Here is a 19746-nt window from a genome sequence, read left to right as displayed (position 1 = left end):
AACAACAGCAACGTATTTTCTCACAGTTCTGTAGGCTGGAAGTCCAAGATCAAGGTCTGATAGGGTTCAGTTTCTGGTGAGGGCTGCCTTCCTGGCTGGTAGACAGCTGCTTTCTCACAGTGTCCTTGTGTGTGAGAGAGAGAGCTCTAGTCTGTATTATTTTTTATTGATTTTTTTCTTAAATAAAATCAATTTTAACATCCATTATAAAAACTTTAAATCTACAATAGGGTCAAAATAAAATGTATAAAACCTCCTTTGCATGCCCCTCATTTAGTTCTACTCCACGGAATTAGTGATTGTTAATATTTTCTTGTTTATCCTTTCAGAACTCCATATATTGGTGAGAATGGTGTCATATAAAATGTCTTAGCCAGGTGCGATGGCTCATGCTTGGATTCACAGCATTTCTGGAAGCCAAGGTGGGAAGATCGCTTGAGGGCAGGAGTTCGAGACCAGCCTTGGCAATACAGAGAGACCCCATCTCATATGTGTTTTCTTACGCTTTCTCTTGGACATTTATTTGTTATATTTCTTCCTCTTTTTACAAAACCTTTGACTTATCTGTTTATGTGTCATGCCAAATTCAAATGAGAGTGATAGACTCTCTTGTATTGTGGGGCACCTGTTTAACTTAAACTTTGCCCAGAGATTGTCCATCAGGTATTTGCTGACTAATCTTTTCTTGGGATACTGTTTCTGTTTCTCATTTCCGTTTTCCTCTTTTTTTTCCTGTTCATCTTCCAGCTCCTTTTCATTTTCCTCTTCTTTTTCTCACTTTCTCTTTCCGCCTGGTTCTCCTCCTCCTTCTCTCCATTTCTGCTTTCCCTTTTGTTCATCTTCACTGCAATTTCCATTCAATTGTTCTGGATTTTGATCCCAAGGCATAGCTCGTTGTTTCTGTATAAAAAGATTTGAATTATCAGGGGCTTCTGAAGTATCAGGATCTCTCTCCACATTGAAAAAGTTTCTTCTCCCACTTCCTGGACACCGTCCTTTCCTGAGCTTCCTCAAAGTCAATGGCTGCTCTTTCAAAGCTTTCTTTGTTGCTCCTCTTTCCCCTGTCTCCCTTCTTCTTGTAAGAGCACCAACCCTATGGGATTAAGGCCCTACCCTTATGACCTCATTTAACCTTTATCACCTCCTCTCAGGCCGAAACAGAGTCACACTGAGTCTCATTGGGAGTTAGAGCTTCAACATAGGAATTTTTGAAGGACACAATTCAGTTCATAGCAGATTGATATATTTGACCTTACCTAAATTTAAAACTTTTGCTCTGCAAAAGACCTGTAAGGAGGATGAAAATACATGCTATAGACTGGGAGAAAATATTTGCAACCTATATATCTAACAGAGAACTTGTATCTAGAATATATGAATCTCACAAAACTCAACAGTAAAAGAAATTCCAATTAAAATATGGGCAAAACTTCTGAACAAAATTTTAGCCAATTGAATCTAACGATGTATAAATCCCGTGACCACATGGCATTTATTCCACATATGTACAGCTAGCTCAATACTTGATAGTCAATGTGATTCACCATATCAACAGGCCAAAGAAGAAAAATATGATCATATCCATTGACATAGAAAAACATTTGACAACTTCAACACCCATCAATGATTAAAGGCACTCAGTACATTAGGAATAAAGGGGAACTTGCTTGATCTCATAAAGATCATCTGCTAAAACCTAAAGCTAACATTATACTCAATGGTGAAAGATTGAATGCTCTCCTTCTAAGATGGGAACAAGATAAGGATGCCTGCTCTCACCACTCTTATTCAACAATGTACTGGAAGTTTTAGTCATTGCAATAAGGGAAAAAAAAGAAATAAAAGTCATTTAGAGTAAAAAAGGAGAAGATAGAAGTGTCTTTATTTGCAGACAATATGATTGAAATCCCAAGGAATCTGCAAAACAAAACAAAACCTCATAGGACTAATAATTGAGTTCAGTAAGATCACAGGATACAAGATCAACACACAAACATCAATTGCGTTTCTATATACTGACAATGAACAAGTGGAAACCAAAATTAAAAATGCAACACAATTAATAATTGCCCAAAGAAAGGGAAATAGTTATCAAACAAATCAAACAAAACATACACAGCATCCTTATGCTGAAATTACAAAGTGCTGATGAAAGAAACCAAAGAAGACCTAAATACTTAGGGAGACGCCAGCTGTAGTGGCTCATGCCTGTAATCCCTGCACTTTGGGAGGCTGAGGCAGGAGGATCGCTTGAGCTTAGCAGTTTGAAACCAGCCTGGGCAACATAGAGAGACCTCTTCTCTACTAAAAATATATTTTTTAAAAATTAGCTAGTCATGGTGGTGTATGCTTATAGTCCCAGCTACTCGGGAGGGTGAGGTGGCAGGATTGCTTGAGCCTGGGAGGTCAAAGCTGCAGTGAGTCATGATCGTGCCACTGCAGCCTGGACAACAGAATGAGACCCTGTCTCAGAAAAAGAGAAGAAATTGATCAATTGAATCTTATCAAAATTAAAAGCTTTTCTTGTAAAAGCTTATGTTAAGAGGACAAAAAGACAAGCTACAGATTGGGAAAAATTATTTGAAAATCACATATTAGACAAAGGACTTGTATCTAGAATACGTAACAATTCTCAAAACTCAACAATCCAATAAAAAAATGGGAAAAAAGACGTGTAACAGACATTTCACTGAAGAGGATGTGCAGATGGGAAACAAGCCTGTGAAAAGATATTCAACATCATCTGCCATTAGAAAAATACCAATTAAAAGTACAACGAGATAGCATCACACACCTACCAGAATGGCTAAAATGAAATATAGTGATAGCACCAAATGCTGCTGAGGATGCAGAAAAATCAGACCACTTATACACTGCTGGTGGAAATGAAAAATAGTACAGCCATTCTGAAAAATAGTTTGCCAGTTTTTTGGTTTTTGTTTCGTTTTGGTTTGGTGTTTTTGAGGCAGATTCTCACTCTGTCCCCCAGACTGGAGTGCAGTGCCACCATCATGGCTCACTGCAGCCTCAACCTCCTGGGCTCAAGCAATCCTCCTGCCTCAGCCCCCCACGTAGCTGGGACTACAGGTGTGTGTTACCATGCCCAGCTAATTCTTGTATTTTGTTTGGGTAGGGATAGGATTTTGCCATGTTGCCCAGGATGGTCTTGAACTCCCGGGCTCAAGCGATCTGCCTGTCTCAGCCTCCCAAAGTGCTGGGATTACAGGCATGAGCCACCATGCCTGGTTATCAGTTTCTTTTAAAACTAAAAATGGACTTATCTAGCAATTACACCCTTGGGCCTTTATCCCAGAGAAATTTTCATTTCAAAATCTTGTGTTTTTACAAAAATTTATACACAATGTTCATAGCAACTTAATTTGTTATAGCCAGAAAAGCTGGAGACATCAAAATGCCTTTTAATAATCTATTACACTGTGCTATGTCCATACCATGAAACACCATTCATCAATAAAAGGGAGAAGCTACTGATACATGCAGCAAGTTGGATGGATCTCAGTGGAGTTATGCTGAGTGAAAAGAGCCAATCTCAAAAAGTTACCTGTCATACGATTCTGTGTATACAGTATTTTTGAAATAATAAAATTGCAGAGCTGGAGAACAGATTTGCGGCTGTCAGGGGTTTGGCAAGATGAGAGGGGAGGAGGAGGCCATGGCTAAAACAGGATAGCATAAGGGATCCTTGTATTCTATATTCTGACTGTGGTGGTGGTCATACGAACTCACATTGCATAGAACTACGTATACACACACACACACACACACATACACAGCTGCATGCATGTAAAAGTGGTGAAATTCGAAGGTCAATGTACTGCATCAATGCCAGTTTCCTAATTCTGCTATTATACTATAGTAATGCAAGATGTTACCACTGGGGAAACTGGGTGAAGGGTGTGTTGCTTCTTTTTTTTTTCTTTTTTTTTCGAGATAGAGTCTCGCTCGCTCACCCAGGCTGGAGTGCAGTGGCGTGATTTCGGCTCACTGCAACCTTCCCCTCCCGGGTTCAAGTGATTCTCCTGCCTCAGCCTCCTGAGTAGCTGGGATTACAGGTGCGCGCCACCACATCTGGCTAATTTTTGTATTTTTAGTAGAAACGGGGTTTCACCATGTTGGCTAGGGTGGTCTCCAGCTCCTGACCTCATGATCCACCTGCCTTAGCCTCCGAAAGTGCCGGGATTACAGGCGTGAACCACGGTGCCCGTCCGTGTTGCTTCTTATCACTGCATGTGGATCCACAATCATCTCAAAAATAAAAAGTTTTTTTTTTAATGTGGTTACCCCCAGAAAAAAAAATTGCATATAAGTGTACAGATTCCTTTCCACATCCATTATCCCAACTGCTTCCATTCCTGGGAGGTCAAGCAGTTTTGTTAGCCCATTTTGCAAGAGAAACCTAGGACCAAAATGGTTAATATGGCCAAGGAAAGATCATATTCTTGGTCCTGTGACTGGCTGTCTTCAATAGCTGTAGATGGAGCATATTATCTCTATTTTTACCTGTGAGAAAACTGAGTCTCAGAAATAGAACATGTCCCGGTTTATACACCTAGAGTATGAAACGGAGGTCTTCTGGTTGTAAACTACAGAAACTAAACCCAAGCTGGATTAAGGCAAAAAGGTGGCATTGGCTCAGGTAATGGAAAGTTTATTGGTTTCAGGCACAGCTTGACCCAAGTACTAAAACCATGTAACTGGGATTCCACCTGTCAATTTTAGCCCTGCTTTCTTTCACATTGGTTTTATTCCTAGGCAGGCTTTCCCCAAACAATGGCAAAGATATATTACATTCCACCAACTTAGCAAATCATAAAAAGAGTCCCTCTTCCAATACCTCCAGAAAGGTCCTAAATTGATTCTGACTTTTCTGGCTTGAGTCACATACCCAGGAATACATACAATTGTAAGTGGCCTGATCCTGGTCACGTGCCCACCTTTGACCTGAATTATCTGGACCAAGAGTAGGGAGGACTGGTTCTACAAGGGAGGCTGAGCACACAGAAAACACACCTGCATGGGCTCCCATGAGAACCCACCGGTAAATCGGAGGGCATCCCACAAAGAGCCTGGATAGACAGCAGCTCTGAACAGTAGCTCAGCTTTCCTTTGATGTTGGCCGCCTGTCCTGCCAACCGCTCCCTCAACACTCAACTCTTGCCACTTTGGCAGGAGCCAGCGGGCCCCCTCTAAGTTGCACAGCAATCTGAGTACGGTACCAGGGGCTGGAATTCGAAGCTGCTCTAAGAAACCAGCCAGCATTTCTTTCCTGAAGACACCATAGACCCATCTGCTTCACAGAGTAATGAGAAGACACATGCATTAATAAAGGCGAACATTTGCAACTTGCCTACTAGAGACAGCTGAAAGTAAACACTGAGTGGGGATGCTCCCTTATTGTTATCTACACCTTGCCAGGCCACTTAGGAGGATGCCAAGAGCCCGCAGTATTTCATCTCCAGCTCCAACTTCATCAGAGCCAAGTCCTCATCGCTCTATAGTCTTGCCAGCTGAGTGGGCAGTGCCAGCCCCTGCCATGGGAAGGGGTGTCCAGTGCATGGTGCCCCTGTTCCAAGGGGCACCCTCCAGAGCTGCTGTCCCTGCAGAGCTAGTGAGGGTAGCTCTGTTTCTGCTGAGGGCCTACTGGGGACCCCATCCCCTTTCCTCGGTGTGCTTTCGTCTGTTCCCAGAAGCACCACTCATCAGTCGTCCTCACTTTAATCTCCTTCTCCAGCTGACATATTTAAAATTAATGAGGAATTTGTTTTTATCCAACTCTCTCGTTAGGGCAGTGAGCCTATTTCTCCCTCTCAAATGAATCTTCTAGGTAAAATTATGAAAAAATATGTTTTTCTCTCCTACCCTGGCCCTACTTTTAATGTTTTTGGCAGCTCTGAACAGAGCCACTATATAAAAATCGGACACTTTATTGCTCAGTAATTAGCCCAAACTAGCCCAGGCAGACAGTTTGCGGGTAGAGAGAAGAAGAGATGGAAGAGGAAAGGGTGCCCAGGGATGCGGTAGGTGCTTGTGTGTAATGAGCTTTTGAACAATTTCCTTTGCTGGATTTCTGTGGGCAAAAGGTGTCCCTGAGTAGGCTGTGCCAAGTTATTTCCTGAAGATGTGAGCATTAAAAAATATTTGTTTCCTCAATCTCATGGTGTTACGGTCTGAATGTGTGTGCCCTCCCCCGCAAATTCCTGTGTGGAAATCCTCACCCCCAAGGTGATGGTGTTCGGAGGTGGGGCTTTGGGAGGCAGTTAGGTCATGAGGATGGAGCCCTCATGAATGGGATTAGTGCCCTTAGCAAAGAGACTGCAGAGCACTCTCTTGCTCTCTTTGCATCATGTAAAGGCACAAAGAAGCTGTGGCTGGATGCGGTGGCTCACACCTGTAATCCCAGCACTTTGAGAGGCCGAGATGGGAAGATCACCTGAGGTCGGGAGTTCAAGACCAGCCTGGCCAACATGGTGAAACCTCGTCTCTACTAAAAATACAAAAATTAGCCAGGCATGGTGGCATGTGCCTGTAATCCCAGCTACTCTGGAGGCTGAGGCAGGAGAATCACTTGAACCCAGGAGGCAGAGGTTGCAGTGAGCTGAGCTGGTGCCACTGCACTCCAGCCTGGGTGACAGAGCAAGACTCCCTCTCAAATATTAAAAAAAAAAAAAAAAGGGGGCCAGGCACGGTGGCTCACCCCTGTAATCCCAGCACTTTGGGAGGCCGAGGTGGGTGGATCACCTGAGGTCGGGAGTTCGAGATCAGCCTGACCAACATGGTGAAACTCTGTCTCTACTAAAAATACAAAATTAGCCAGGCATCATGGCGCATCTCTGTAATCCCAGCTACTCAGGAGGCTGAGGCAGGAGAATTGCTCAAACCTGGGAGGCAAAGGTTGCGGTGAGCCGAGATCGCACCATTGCACTCCAGCCAGGGCAACAAGAGCAAAACTCCCTCTCAAAAAAAAAAAAAAAAAAAAAAAAAAAAAAAACAGACAGAGAGAGAGAGAGAGAAGCTGTCAGTCTGCAACCCAGAAGAGGGCCCCCACCAGAACCCAACCATCTGCCACCCTGATCTTGGACACCCAGCCTCCAGAACTGTGAGGAATAAATTTCTGTTGTTTATAAGCCACTGTGGTACTCTGTTATAGCAACCCAAACTAAGATACATGATTTGAAATGACAGGTATGACTGCTTCCTGGTGTCTGTGCTGTGCGAGGGGAGATCTCACCACAGGCAGGCAGGAGGGCCCTGGTGCAGGTCCCTGAACCTGCAGTCTGGGCTTGCGTGGGGCCCTGCCCATAGCATGCTCATAGCACCGAGCTCACAGACTGAAATGTTCTCTTTGTGGATCTCCCTCCCACAAGAGAACGTGGTTTCCGTGAAGAAAGGGACTGCATCTTTCTTTGTAATGTGAGCCTTGTACTGTGCTTAGCACATAGCAGGTGCTCAGAAAGATGTGTTGAACTGAACTGATGTAGGGTGAATACAGACACAGATCACACATGAAGCCAGGTGAGCCTTGGCCCAGGCATGCCCTCTGGGAGAGGCGGGGTATAAATGAGAGGATGCTGCCCCCTCTTTTTCTATCAAGAAAGGCTTCCTGGAGCAGATGCAGCTTGCTTCCGTTTGGGAGCGCTCTGGACACTTCTGTCCTTCTGCTGGACCACCACAGGACACCAAGCAGGCTTCCCTGTCCTCTGTCCTCCCTCCCACCTTCTTTTGTGCTAAGTCCTCCAATCGTCAAGGCCTGGTGTTCTATTGGTGACCACTCTCTCTCTGCTGGTTAAAAAGCCCATTCTCAAAAGGACTGTTCAGCGCGGCTGACCTTCACTCAGCAGGGTCTGTGACTCCCAGGTGTGAAGCCACTGGCGGAGTATCCAGGGGCCGAGGGCTGATGCGTTTCTCCTCATCCACCTCACTCTGACCCCGGATGCCAGTTAACTCAGGAGAGGTCCCTGAACACAACCCCGATGCAAGCAAACGTAAGTTCATAAGTTCGCAATGCCTAAGGGATAGAACGTGGCAAATCTGGACTCAGAGCCTAAACCAAGCAGAAAAGTAACAGTAACAATTCTGAGGCTGGGAAGACCAGCTTGGGAAAGTTGCAAGTGCTGAAGCATTTTCAGTTCTTAAAATGCACTAGCACCCCACTGCCCCACCCTGAGCAGAGGAAAAGACAATCAATTCTTCCATGGCAAAAACGAAATAAAGTGCTCAGCTGGTTAAAACTGCTGTTGCAGGAAGAAGCAAGCCCTCTGAGACGGGGTTGCCAGAAAAACACAGGATGCCCAGTTAAATGTGGATTGTAGATAAACAAGAAAACAATCTTTAGTATAAGTATGTCCCCTGAAATACTGGGGACATACTTATACTAAAAATTATTGCTTACTTAGCTGAAATTCAAATATAATTGGGCCTCCTCTACTTTGCCTGGCAACCCTGCTCTGACAGGTAGAGGCCACTGCTGAATCTCTGCTGTGTGTTCTGTTCACAGGTGGTGGACAATACGGAGGAGGATGAAGAGGCATGGTCCACCACAACAGGTTGCCCAGAGAGGCTGTAGAGAGTTTAAAAGGAAGGAGTGAGAGGGATCACCAGACCATGAAGTAGGTACAAAGGTATTCCTGTCCAAAATACCAAAGACTTGGGAACAGCGTAAATGTTTCACATCAGGAAAATGGTTTGAAGTGATGGTATGTTTACATGATGGAATATCAGGCAGACACTAGATAGTATGTTTGGGAGGAAACTTCAACAACTTTGAAAACGAAATGCTCACCTTCTCTTTCTCTGAAGGGCCCTGAGCTCCCTGGACCCACACAGTTGGACGATGAGGGCTTTTATCCTGTAGTTAACTCCTGAAGATGAATCCAGGCCTTTAAAGTTGGCCCCTGCAGGTTCACATCTCAGTTCTGTGGCTTCCTAGCTGTGCCATCTTCGAAAAGTTATCTTTCTGTGCCTCAATTGTCCCATCTCTAAATGGGGTCAATATGGGCCAATCTCATAGGGTTCCTGTGAGGATCAGGATGTGATAAACACTCAGGACAATGCCCGGGACATGGTAATAGCTTGGTAAGCATCAGCTCAGTGTCCATTAGCTGTGATTTCTCCCATTTCCCACAAGAAGGCTGAAGGACAAAACCGTGGAGAAAGTACAAGCATACCTGGGAGATACCGAGGGTTCAGATCCAGACCACCACAATCAACTGAGTCACACAAGTTTCTGTTTCCCAGTTACGTTAAACATATGAAAGTTATGTTGACACTGTACTGTGGTTTATTGAGTATGCAATAGCATTATGTCTAGAAAACCAGTCTAAATTCCTTAACTTTAAAAGATACTTTATTGCTAAAAAAATGCTAATGATCATCTGAGCCTTCAGCCAGTCATAATCTTTTGGCTTGTGGAGGGTCTTCCCTCAATGTTGATGGCTGCTGATTGATCAGGGTGGTGGCTGATGAATTTGTGGGCCACTGTGGCAATTTCTTAACATAAAACAACAATGAACTTTGCTGTATCAATTGGCTCTTCCTGTTGCAAAAAATTTCTCTGTAGCATGTGATGCTGTTTGAGAGCATTTTATCCACAGAATAACTTTTTTTCAAAATTGGGCTCAATACTCTCAAACTCTGCTGCTGCCTTAGTAATTAATTTAGGAATATTCTGAATACTTTGTTGAGTAGATTCTATCTCAAGAAAGCACTTTCTTTGTTCAATAAGAAGCTACTACTCACTCATTCAAGTTTTATCAAGAGGTTGCAGCAATTCAGTCACATCTTCAGACTCCACTTCTAATTCTAGTTCTCTAGTGTTCTCTTGCTGTTCCTACCATATCTGCAGTTATTTCCTCCACTGAAGTCTTGAACCCCTCAAAGTCATCTATTGTTTCAAACTTCTATTAATATTGTGGGTTTGTTTATTTGTTTGTTTGCTTGTTTTTTGAGACGACAAGGTCTCTCTCTGTTGCCCAGGCTGGTCTCAAACTCCTGGGCTCAAGCAATCCTCTCACCTCAGTCTCCCAAAGTGTTAGGATCCACCGTGCCTGGCCAATGTTGATATTTTCACCTCCTCTCATGAATCACAAATGTTCTTAATGGTATCCAGGGTGATGAATGTTTTCCAAATTTTCAATTTACTTTGCCCAGATCCATCAGAGGAATCATTATTTATGGCAACTATAGCCTTATGAAATGAATTTATTAAATAAGATTTCGAAGTCAAAATTACTCCTTGATCTTATGAGTTGCAAAATGGATGTTGTGTTAGCAGACATGAAAACAACTTTAATCTCCTTTGACATCTCCATTGGAGCTCTTGGGGAATCAGGTCTATTGTCAATAAGCTGTAATGTGAAAGGAATCTCTTTTTCTGAGCAGTAAGTCTTAACAGTGGACTCAAAAAATTCAGTAAACCATGCTGTAAACAGATGTGCTGTCAGCCAGGCTTTGTTATTCCACTTATAAAACATTGAGTAGAGTTCACATAATTCTTTTCTTTTTTTTCTTTTTCTTTTTTATAGCAGAAAGTAAAGGCTAAGAGTTAACATAATTCTTAAGGCCCCTAGCATTTTTGGAATGGTAAATGTGCACTGACTTCAACTTAAAGTCACCAGCTGCATTAGCTTGTAACAAGAGAGTCATCCTGTCCTTTGAAGCTTTGAAGCCAGGCATTGACTTCTCTCTAGCTCTGAAAGACGTAGACAATGTCTTATTCCAACAGAAGGCCATTTCATCTACATCGAAAATCTGTTGTTGAGTGTAAACACCTTCCTCAATATCTCAGTTTGATCTTCTGGATAACTTGCTACAGCTTTTACATCAGCACTTGCTGTTTCTGTACTTTTCTGTTAGAGAGAAAACTTATTTCCTTAAACCTCATGAACCGACCTCTGCTAGCTTTCAACTTTTCTCCTGCAGCTTCCTCATCTCTCTCAGCCTTCATAGAACTGAAGAGAGTTAGGGCCTTGCCCTGGATTAGGCTTCAGCTTAAGGGAATGTTGTGGCTGGTTTGATCCTTTATCCAGACCATTCATGCTTTCTCCATATCAGCAATAATGCTAATGATAAGGTTTCAATTTTCTTTTTTAATCTTCATGTATTCTTTGGAGTAGTACTTTTCATTTTCTTCAAGAACTTATCTTTTGCACTCTCGACTGACTGTTTGGTGCAAGAGGCATAGCTTTCAGCCTGTCTTGGCTTTCAATATGCCTTCCTCATTAAACTTAAAAATTTCTAGCTTTTAATTTAAAGTGAGAGACATGCGACCCTTTCTTTCACTCAAACATTTAGAGGCCATTGTAGGGTTATTAACTAGCCTAATTTCAATATCATTGTGACTCAGGGAATAGGGAGGGACAAGAAGAGGGAGAGAGACGGGAGAAGAGCCAGTTAGTGGAGATTTTTCTTTTCTCTTTCTACCACCATGGGACAAACTCTTGTTAGGTTACTTTTCCAGCCCTAATCTACCAGGTTGGGAGCTGTGCAGGGCTGGGCTTTAAGGAGGTGGAATAGAGAGCTTTTCAGTGCAGTGTGGTGGAAGGTCACTGGCTATGTCTTCTAGCCCCAAACACCACACATCACCCACTTTCCCGACACCTGCCAATTTCAGCACCTGAAAGGTGATAATTTCTGATTTATTTCACAGGGTCTTGAAAGATGGGTCCTTTGTTGAACCGCAAGTGGCCCAGCTGGGGCTAACTGGCAGCTGGGTTGTGTATGGCACTTAGGTAAGAGCAGGGGAGTAGAAGTACCCAGAGGTTCATACAATAGGTACATTAGTCTTAGGTTTTAAGAAACTGAGCTGTACTGTGGTTGCTTAAGTAAGCTGTGTTTATTATAAGGGCAGCTCTGGAGTAAGGGATGGAATATAGATGACATGCACAAGCTTCAAAGGGACCGCAGAAATATTTTTACAGCCAGGCCTCATGGGAATAGGAAAGTAGTCCAGGAAGGGTGGTCTTAGGGTGATCACCACCTCAGTAGCAGGAGCCCTCTGATGCCCTCAGCCTTTACCTTTACTCAGCTCTTAAGGGTCTGTCTTCCATTGTCCCCATTGAAGCAGGAAATTTTCCCTGACCCCTTCATGGGTGGGAACCGGCGTGTGGGCACTGGAGCTAGCCAGCTGCTTTGGTGCCAATGGGGGCAAACTCCACTCACTTGAACCCGTTGTACTCAACCCCTCATGGGAGGTAGCATGCAGGTGAGTGGGTGTGGGAGCCGGGGTGATTGCTTTTGGGCACCAGCAGAAGCAAAACTCCATGTAGGCCTTGCGGCAGCATCTAGCAGGGAATACCCATGACTCCCGAAGCCCCAGAAGGAGTGTTACAGTCAGCGCTCTTTTAGCTTTGCTGTCCATGGACAGCTTAAGTGTTAACGGCTCAGTGAGCCCTCTGCCTTTTCACGTGAGATGGCTGCTTTCTGCCCGTGAGAGGGTCAGTGTGACAGTCTTTTGCATCTGCACCTGTGGTACCTGAGCTTTTGTTCACTGTCCAGGAAAGATTGGATCATACAAATGAATTAAAGGGTGGTGAATGCAAAAGATTTTATTGCCAATGAAAGTGGCTCTCAGCAGGAAGGGGGGCTGGAAAGGGGATGGAGCAGGAAGGTGATCTTCCCCTGGAGTCCAGCCATCCCCAGCTAGACTCCTGTCCAAAGCAATGCCATCAAGCCATCCCTCTGAAGTCAAACTGCTTCTCCCTGAAGTCCAACTGTAGTCTCTGACGTCCTGCACTTCTCCTCTTCTCCTCTCTGACAGTGCAGCCTAGGGTTTTTATGGACAGAAGATGGGAGACAGGGCAGGCCATGGGTGGTTTTGGAAAGTGCAACATTTGAGCAGGAAAACAGGAATGCATGTTCTCACTTTGGGCTGTGGTTCCAGGCTTGAGGGTTGGACCCTCACTGGGGACCTGCCCTCTTCTGCCCAGAATTTCCCTGCCTCCTGTCCCTATAACGATGATTGCTTGCAACCTACTCTTTCTCTTTCCTCTACCTCCTGGCCTCTGCTAGTTATAGCCTCTACCTATTCACAGATTCTCCAACTCATAGTTTCTGAGTATCACTTCTCTCTGATGGAGGTTCAGTTTCTTTTCCCATGACCAACCACTCAGTTGCCTCTCTCTGTTTCATATTCATACTGCCCAAGGAGTGATTCTGCAGAATAGGCACTGGCCATGCTGTCTATCCACTGTCCAATCAGCTGTGGCCATGTGGTCACATGATCATGGTTCCAACATGGCAGCCCACAGTGGGAGGAACTCATGGGAAGAGGACTATGGGAGTGGCAGGCACCCCAAGACTTGTCCTTCCCACATCAGGGGGATGAAAAAGGGGGTATGACTCTGCCAATAACAAATTTTCTCTATTTTATAGATTGGTTGCTGGGGGAGGGTCTGGTAAAATGAAATGAGACACTGAGTTCTGTCACAGAACTTTATTTTCAATAATTAGGCTTTATTTTCAAGAATCCTTAGAGTTCATCCCATGAACCCCAGAGAGCCAAGGGGCACTGTTTGAAAAAAAATAACACTAGGTCAAATCTGACTCCCTAAGCTTGTAGCCAGGCCGCTTTTTTCATTTTTCACGAGTCAGACATGTCTTTGGGGACAGTGGTAAGAACACATGGAAGTGATCCCAAGTCCCCTAGACACTTCAGCATCATCTGGCCAGTGAGGGCAGTATTTGCTGCTCTGACCCTCTAGGCACTGCTAAGTTAAAGATGTACAGGACATATCATGTAGATGGCTTGTCTCTGAGGTAGTCTTCCAGCTACCTTGATCTTGTCTCGGGAATGTCTGCTGGGTTCTATAACTTAATAGGTTAAGTCATTTTAACAGGTAAACAACAGTGGAGTTTTTTGGTTTTGGGGTTGGGGGATTGGAAGAGAAGGAGAATGTATGTACCAAAGACATCTAAGGGGAAAGAATCCAAAAGAGACAAGGGAATATTTATCCACTTAACATTTACGCTAAAAAAAAAATGTAGTTTTCTTTAAAACACTTAGCTTAACTATCAAAATGGAAATGTGCTCATGAGGTAATTCACATGAAAGAGGCAATGACTGATGGCTTAAAGATAATATGTACTCATGTAGTAAGTGCCACACACTGTTCCAAGTGCTTTATCTATATCAAGTCATTGGTCTCCACAATCTTATGAGGGAGGTATAATTTTGATCCATTTTACATATAAGAAAACTGAGGCACAGAACCATTAATTCACTTGCCCAAGGTCTTGCAGCTAGCAAGTGGCAGAGGTGGTGGCATTTAAATCCTGACAGTCTAACTCTCAGAGTTTAGGCTCTGAATTACAATGTTCTCAAAGGAAATTTAAAGCTACATGGAATTGAATGAAAATGATAACACAACATATTAAATTGGATGGGATGCAGCCAGTATTTATCCAGCATGCATTATGCCTAAGTGGTTTTAAGTCCATTACCTCCATGAGGCAGGGTCACATGAGCACACCCATGCTCAGAGAGGTCAGGTACTGGTACAAGGTCACACAGGTAGGAGATGGAAGAGCCAGGATAAGAACACAGGTCTAGTTGCTGAATCTGCCATCTACCCATTAGTTCGCCCTGTGCACAAGTGATACCTTTCAAGGTACATTTGCACGTTGATGGGAGATAATCCATCTACCCAAGAAATAAACGTTGATGGTGGAAATTCTAGAAATAATTTAGCTTGAGGAGGGCGTCTTCCAAGCATCCCTGAAATTATAGCTCACAATTCGCTGTTTCCTAAGTCAGCTCTGCTAGAAGGTGACAGAATCTGAGCCCTACTTGAGCAGTTTTCTTTCTCCCTCTTCCCTCAGGCATCCCCTGTGGGAGGAAGGAGGAGCTCAAGGTCAGGAGAGCACTGTTCCCTGGGAGGTAAGTGCAGCACTCAGCCGCATTGACTCCAGCTGGCATCCTTCAGTGCGGGAGGCCTCACCGTCTATCCCTGCAGGGCTTTGTTCCCCGCAGGCCTCTGAATGTGAGATCCACCCTCTTTGGATTTCTGGGGCAATTTTTGCTTTACTTTTTCACCTGACCCTTTGGTTTAAAAACACAATAAGGAGTGGGAATTATTAGCACTGGAGTTAAAGAATGCCGGCTTTTAGGACCGGTTTTTTTCTGGTCAAGCTGAGAGAGGAAATCAAAGCTTCCATTCTTCTCCCTGGAAACAGAACTTACAGAAGTGTGTCTTATTACATCATTGTTGATAAAAAGCAAGTGGGAAATACTTGAAAATGTGAAAAATCACAGAGTAACTGTGTGTGCATTCTACAGTGTAAAATCAATGGATGACATCCTTCCTGAGACTTAAGAAAGTCCAGTCCAAGTTAAGAAGAGGGAGTTGGATGGAGATGCCAGGAACTGATGAAACTCTGTGTGCAAAGCACAGCACAGTTAGTGCCAAGAGTAGGAGGTGGTCCCCTCATCTCTAAGGACTTCAGAAGGCTGGTTGGCCTGGGGAATGCCAAATACTCAGTAATGCCTCTGTTTCCTAACTGGCCAAAACGTGAAAAAGTAAATGGGCTCAAATAAATATTAATGAAGTGTCGACCATGTACTACATTGCAAAACGGCCTTTGTGGCCTTTGCAAAAATTGTGACAGTAGGAAATCTGATATAGTTGACTTCATCTTGCTTCTGATCTCCAAGCTGTCCTTGGTCATTCCTGGGCATAGGACAAGCTAACTTTTGGAGGAATTGAGTTTATAGTTTACATTTAAAGCAAAGGTGATAATAGCCCTTCCCCAAACTAAACCACCTTTGTAAAACTAATGAAAGGTCACAAGGTTAAGATTATGAGAGGGGCCTGAATTCTGACAAGACAGGCATAGTTTCTAGAATCCGTTACTGCTCAGGGGTCATGTGGCCAGAGGTCACAAGATTTGTGACTTTTCCAATTGCTCCTATAAATAACATCGCTATTGTAGAACTTAAGATTGGTTTTTGAGATATCTTTCAGACTGACCCCTCCAGGACTCACGACTCATGGCTCAACAGGTCTTGTGGCTCCCATGTAGAGGCAGACTCAGTGCACGAGGACCATTTTCCACACCCTTGTGATTTCATCCCCAACCAATCAGCAGCAGCCATTCCCTAGCCCCCTGCCCACCAAATTATCCAAAACACCCTGATATCCAAGCTTTTGGAGACAAATTTGAGTAATAACTCCAGTTCTCCCACGTGGGTCAGCCTCACGCCATTTAAACTCTTTCTCTATTGCAATGCTGCGGCCTCAGTGAGCTGATTTTGTCTGTGCTGTGGGCAGGAAGAACCAGTCAGGTGACTGCAGTTAGACAAACTGGAAGTTAATCTGTGGGTCTTTCACTGACCAACAATGACTTCATCTCTCTGAGCCTCAGTTTCCTCACTTATAAAATGGTGCTCGTAGCCAACTGTACCTGAATGTAACAAGCCCAATGCCTGAACTCTGATACCCCCCAAGGAAACACAAATAGGCAAGTCAGAAATCCTCTTTTATAACAAAGCAAGGAGGGGAATGCACCAGCCATCCCCAGCAAGGCTTTCTAAAACTCTCCTCAAAGTTGTATTCCACAGGATACCGGCTCTCTCTCCACTCCCCACCATCCTCCACCACACTCTCAAATATTTTCTTCTTCCTGAGCTCTCCATGCCCTTTGTTCTGTAGATCAACGTGACTTGTAGATCAATGGGTTCTATAGATTAATATTCAGACGTCTCTGGTACTGCGCCCTACCCTCTGCAGCACATCAGTGGGGTGGGGTTGAGTTGAGGGTTACACAGAATAATAACTTTTTTTTTTCTGATACACAATCATGCCATAGGTTGACATGATGATTAAAGAAACCACAGATGCAAAAACCACTAACAATAAGCCTAAAATGTGGAGCAAGCTCAGTAAAAGTTCACTTCCTTCCTCCTCCCGCAGACACAAAGATCAAACGTGCAAAGATCAAACGTATCTGAGAGGGTTTTGGAAATGGAGCACACAGTAGGGCCCTATTCTGATGAAAGCGCTGATCTGATGCTGAGATAAGAGGTAGCAAAGTGATGGTCTAACCCCACTTGGGGGTGCGATCAGCTATCCTTACATGGGCCAACTCCCAGGGAGGGATGGGGTCTCCCCTCCTGAAGGGACGGAGGAGAGGAAGGGAGCAGGTGTGGTGGGCGGTCTAATGCTAAACCTATGAAAGGAATGGTGATCTCAGAGGGGGTGGGGTTGAGACACTGATCTGTGGGCCAAAAAAAAAAAAGATACCTCTAGGAGAGTCAGTTAGCAGGAGCCTATGCTCATTTGTAGTTGGAAAACAGCCTGGTTGGGGCTATTTGGTCTCTTCGAAGTCAACTAAAAACACATTGAGACCAGGCACGGTGGTTCATGCCTGTAATCCCAGCACTTTGGGAAGCCATGGCAGGAGTACCACTTGAGCACAGGAGTTCAAGACCAGCCTAGGCAACAGTGAGAGCTTCTCTCTCCTCCCACCACCCGCAAAAAAAAAAAAAAAAAGAGCTGGGTGTGGTGGTACATGCCTGTGGTTCCAGCTGCTCAGGAGACTGAGAATGCAGTGAGCCATGATCACACCACTGCACTCCAGCCTGGGTGACAGAGCCAGACCCTCTCTCAAAAAATAAATAAATAAAATAAATAAATAAAAAATATTTTTATTGAATGAAAATGATAACACATGTGTGTGTGTATGTGTGTGTGTGTGTATATATACATATATATATATATATATATATGACTCCTTCCTTTTTTTCTAGTATATTCCCTAATTACACAACAGAACAAAACAAGAAGGAAAGAAACAAGGTCAAGCTTTCTAGAAGGCCTGGATTTTTTCTCTATGAGGAAAGTAAAATCATGCAGCCCCTTAGGGTTTCAGTCAGTGATCCTGTTACGGGCTGAATGTTGTCCCCCAACAAATTCACATGGTGAAGTCCTAACCCCCAGTACCCACAGATGGTGACGGTATTTGGAGATTGGGTCCTGAAAGAGGTGGTTAAGGTAAAATGAGTTCACAAGGGTGGGCCCTAATACAGTATGGCTTGTCTCCCTATTAGAACATGAAGATGGCCATCTACGAGCCAAGGAGAGGGGCCTCAGAAGAAACCAGTCCTGCTGACACCTTGATGTTGAACTTCCAGCCTCCAGAATTGTGGGAGAAATAAATGTTGTTTAAGCTGCCCTGCCTGGCACCCTGTCATGGCAGCCCTAGCAAACTAGTCCAGCTGCATTTGTCTGCGTGGAGACCTCTGGCCCCAGGGCAAATGTTCCAGCTCCTCTTCCCTCCTGTGCCCTGCTATTCCCCTACCGGTTGGCTCCTCCTGCCTGCTCGCTCTGCAGTGGTACCAACACCGAGGCAGGGGTCAGCAGGGGTGTGCTCTGGGGACCTGAAGCTGGCCCAGGAGGGTCAGGGATGGGCATAGCGGTGAGGAGAGGACAAAGCTGGAGTCAGTGCCTTGGACCGACCACAGGAGCACTGTGGGCAGGCAGCCGGCGGGGGTAGTCTCGCTCTGTTTGAATGAGACCTGCTGTGTTTGCTGAGCCAGGAGACAGGCCCTGACTTCCCTGAGCTTGCAGGACGTTGAAGCATGGAAAGAGGTCATTTTCCTTGGCTCAGCTTGGGGAGCCCAGGTCCACATATGCCTCACAGTCCTCTGGAGGAGGCAGGAGTCCTCAGAGGACTCAGCTCCCTCAGTCAGGAAGAGAACCTGGTGTCTCCCAGAGGTGAGCACAGGTGTGGGAATAAGCAAGTTGAATCTGACTTAGAGGCCTAATATTTACTTTCCATCCCTATTCAAACCCCCCAACCTCCATCCCCCAGGGTGGCACAAGAACCAGGCAGCTTTTGAAGTGGCAGGAAATAGGGGTGAGGCCACAGGCCTTCAGGTCCTGGAGTTGCCTCTGAGGAGCTCATCCCCATGCACGGGGTCCTTTCCCCATGCACGGGGTCCTTTACAGGGGGGATTCTGCTGCTTCCAGGCCACAGGGGACCAGGGCCCTCAGATGATGCTGGCAGCCACAAGGGCTGGGGTCAAGCCCCCGAAGGACACACAGTGTTTCTCCTCTGAGGGTCTATCCCCATGAGAGCCTCTAACCTATTCTTTTCCAGATCTAGGTGCTCTCTCTCTCTCTCTCCTTTGAGAAGCTTAGGGTTCCAGACAAACAAAAGCCAGGGGGACAGGGTAAAGTCAAGCAAGCTGCCTGCTGAAATATTGGGTATGAGAAATTGGAGCTGAAATGCAATCATTCCACCACACCTGCTGCACACAGCTTTGCTTCCTGGTCCTAGTCATGGGCTTAGGAAGCCTCAGGGTCCAGCTCAATCCCAGCAGGCTTGGAGTTGACCTCAAGGCCACCGAATTGCAGCTTCCTCAATGCAGGGACCATGCCTTGCTTATCACCATAGCTACCGTTTATTGAGAGCATTCTCTGTGTGAAGTGGCTTCATATCAGTTATCATTAACCCTTACCATACTGAAGTCAGATGTTATTATCATCTTTTAACAGGCATGGAAATTAAGGCTCAAGAAGGTGACTTGCCCAAGACTTCATAGCCCACAACTGCTGGAGGTGGGATTTGAACTCGTCCGCGAGGTTCGAAATCACCCCAGCCCAGTGCCTGCTCCTGACAGAGACTCAGCAAGTGCAGCTCTGCGTGTTTCCTCCATCACAGAGGCCTGCTTAGGGGGAAAATCTTGCTGAAGAAAAGTGGCCGATGGTTTCAAGAGAAGAGACGCTTATT

The 19746-nt window shown here is 44.9% G+C and overlaps 1 pseudogene; it reads right to left on the bottom strand.

Moving 5' to 3' along the window:
* Positions 1–440: 440 nt before the first annotated feature.
* LOC134756735 (NANOG neighbor homeobox-like) lies at positions 441–18425 on the bottom strand (annotated as a pseudogene).
* Positions 18426–19746: the final 1321 nt, after the last annotated feature.

Source organism: Gorilla gorilla, chromosome 12 (assembly GCF_029281585.2).
Source record: "Gorilla gorilla gorilla isolate KB3781 chromosome 12, NHGRI_mGorGor1-v2.1_pri, whole genome shotgun sequence".
NCBI classification, from domain to species: Eukaryota; Metazoa; Chordata; class Mammalia; order Primates; family Hominidae; genus Gorilla; species Gorilla gorilla.
The sequence above is the reverse complement of the archived record's forward strand: the minus strand, read 5'-3'. Positions and strand labels throughout refer to the sequence as shown.